Genomic DNA, 3,282 nt, shown 5'->3' on the forward strand with positions numbered 1-3,282 from the left:
AGCCCCTTTTCCCGTCCCCTGTTTTTTTAGGGAATCTATTTTGCCTGCCAAAAAGCTACTCTGTCTTCTGTCCGTAAATACCCAAGCTCTGAGCCTGGTTCCCCGCTTGGGTTGGTTGCCCGAGCTTTTCCTGAGTCTTATCTAGGTCAACGCGCTGCAACCAGTTGCTTGACCACTCTCCCCGCACCCCTGTCTTCTCAAGTCAGTGCCCCCAACTTGGCAGGAGGAACAGCAGCTACCTCACACACCCTGACAGCCTTGGCAAGTGTGCAGAGCACCTGTTACTGTTCTTCAGCCACCATCCAGGCAGTGAGGGTTATTTTAAGCTGCAAGATGCATAGACAGTGTTTGTGTGCAGGAGTAGGATACTTTTAAAGCAGCAGAAGCCAAAATGGTACCCTTTCAGGAATGGGAGAGGCCCTCTTGCTTCAGCTGCCCACTCCCACAGCACCCCCTGTTGGGCGTGGAAGAGCTCAAGGCACCCCCTCCCTCCCCACAACTCTGTGGAACTTGGTTTGCTTCCAATATACATGGAAGTCTTCTGGATGTGCTGGCAATTTATCGTAGGTAAATGTATCAAATCCTTTCGCTCTCCTCTTCATGCATATGTCTATTTACTGAGGCAATGGATTATACTGGTCTGATTTATTATTTTGAAGGCCTACAAGAAACTAGATGTCCTGGAGAAAGCACTGATTTATTTTCAAAGTTGGGTGCTTCCATGTTCTGATTTGGTACTCAGTCGTGAATGTTGCCTTTACCATGCCTTTGTTCTAGAGGAACCATGGTTTCTCTTGCTTCTGCTTCCTCCTATAACTATATGGGGATAATTATAGAGTTATAATAGTGATCACAGCAAAGTCTGGGAAAATGTTTCTCCAGACTTGATACGTGCTTGCGCATGACCCTTCATCTCCCAACTCCACCACTCTCAACTCTCAAACATCTGTGCCCCCAAATGTCTCTGCTGTTTCTCCCGTGCGTTCTTCTCACACCTAGAGGGGTTGTCTTGAAGCAACCAGAGCAGCAGCATTTCTTCAACTGCCTCCAAAGACCACCTTCTTTCTACTTCTTTTGTGGGCAGCTCTTTCATATGGGGAGGGGGACAAGAATGTTGATGAGCAATCCAGTTCTGCAAAGGAGGCCATTATATGGACAAAGTGATTTGGGGGATTTGGGGATTTTTTCCCCCTGGAATTTGGAGGCATTGGGGGGAGGGGGATCTCTGTTTTTAAAACCACATTAAGCTTGTTTCAGAGCTTACATTACAATGTGATGTGTTTCCTACTTCAGAATTCCACACATCTTAAAGTTCCCAAGGTTGAGAAACACTGTTCTAGCCAGTACCGAGGGCCCAATACAACATTATGTGAAATATGGAACAGCAAATACAAATACGCAGGTTCTTATATATTTTGTTTACTCAGAAGTAAATAAATTGCAATGGATGTAAAGTAGAGGTTCAATCCTATCTTCCTTAGCTAAGTCCCATCCTATGTGGCAGTTACAGATACAAACAGTTTTGGTGAACGCACACTGTTGGGCTGCTCTCCCATTATTCTGCGCATGTGATAGAGTTAAACAAAGCAAGAAAATAAATGATTTCCACCCCTCAGTCATCTAGGAAAAGCAGTAAAAGGAAACATTCACAATCTGATCCTCTTCAAAAAGCAGATATAGTCACTTTCATGGCCCCTTCATTTGGCAGGACCTATAGAAAACTGCCCAGTTTGATTTTTTCTGCTGTTGTTATAAATAATGTGCATCTTCTTGTGGCAGCATCCTAGCAATAAAATTGTTAATACTTTAAAAATGTGGTGTATTCAGCAGCACGTGGAAGGCACACATGCCCTAAAGTCTAGACATAAATTCATGGGAAGTGGGGGCAAACCAAGATTTTTGATGGAAAATAGCTTCAGGAGGATGGCTTGTAGCAAGACCTGCATATTCAAAAAGGTGGTTCCTCACACCACTATCTAAATAGAGCCACCCCTGATCTGTTGCTGTGTGGTCACTTATTAATGTAACATGTCACTTTACCCTGACTTGCATGTGGTTTTCCCTATGACACTCTACAGAAGGGAAAGTTGAACTCTAACCAAGCGAAATAGAAAGACTACTGACACTTTTGAACGTTGGCGTTGAAGACTCTTGAGAATACCATGGATAGCCAAAAAACCAACAAATCCATCCAAAGTTTTCCCTCAATGAATACATGATCAGGCTCAAATCTCGATACTTTGGACACATTATATGAAGACCTAGCTCCCTGGAGAAGGGTCCAATGCTGGGAAAGATGGAAGAAAGAAAGAAGAGGACAACAAGCAGCAAGGTGGATGGATGTGATTACAGCAGAGATGGGTGTACCATTGGAAGGCCTGAAGGACCAGGTTGAGGATAGATCATCCTGGAGAAAATCTGTGTGGTCTCCAAGAGCTGACACTGACTTGATGGCACCTATTCATCATCCTCAACCTTTACACATTGTCATACACCTTGATAAATATTAAACAAAAAGAATTAAAAAATAAACATGAGGACACAAAGAGGTCCCAATCCTCTGTTTAGCTCTCTTAATGAATATGGTGGTACCTCCTGTGAATAAAGAAACTGAAAAATGTGCAAGGTGTAATCCTCAGTGAGGGATAGCTGTTTTTTCCCCTTCCTTCTTATAGTCCTTCTTACGACTGCTTTTATTTAATAAAAAGATCCTCTCCCCCCATCAAAATATGATGAGATTCTAAATCAGTAGAGGAATTTATATTTATAAAGTAAAAGGAGAAAATGTAACATCTTCACAAAATTGCTTGGCATGCCTATTAAGGCATATTCAGGAGGAGAATGAGAAGGGGCAGGTGGAGGAGAAGAGTGAAAAGCAGAAAGAAATGGCACAATATGGTTGTAACACCCAATCTCAGTCAATATCTTGCTGCCATGTTTTAGGCTTTCCCCCTAACCATGACACAATATGCTCTGGCAACGTCTTTTTTTTTGCTGTATTTGCATGGCATTGCCTTCATTTCATCCCCAGCCATGAATGAGATAGGCGTGTCATCCTTAGCTGTTAATGGTGTTAAAAGTAGCATTTCCCCCTTATTCTGACACCATCTCAGGGAAGCCTCAAGGGGGCGTAACTGTCATGGTATGTGGGAAAGACCTTGGGAGATGGGGGAAAGAGATGCTGCCTAGGGAATGGTCTGATAAGAGACAGCATAGCCCACAGCTGGATAGTGGGCGGGGCAAGAGGCTCAGAAGGAACCCTTCTTAGTTTCTCAGGCTGTA

This window comes from Python bivittatus, unplaced genomic scaffold (assembly GCF_059951505.1).
Source record: "Python bivittatus isolate LINGU-HERP-01145 unplaced genomic scaffold, Pbiv_v1 ctg000440_np1212, whole genome shotgun sequence".
Classification (NCBI taxonomy): domain Eukaryota; kingdom Metazoa; phylum Chordata; class Lepidosauria; order Squamata; family Pythonidae; genus Python; species Python bivittatus.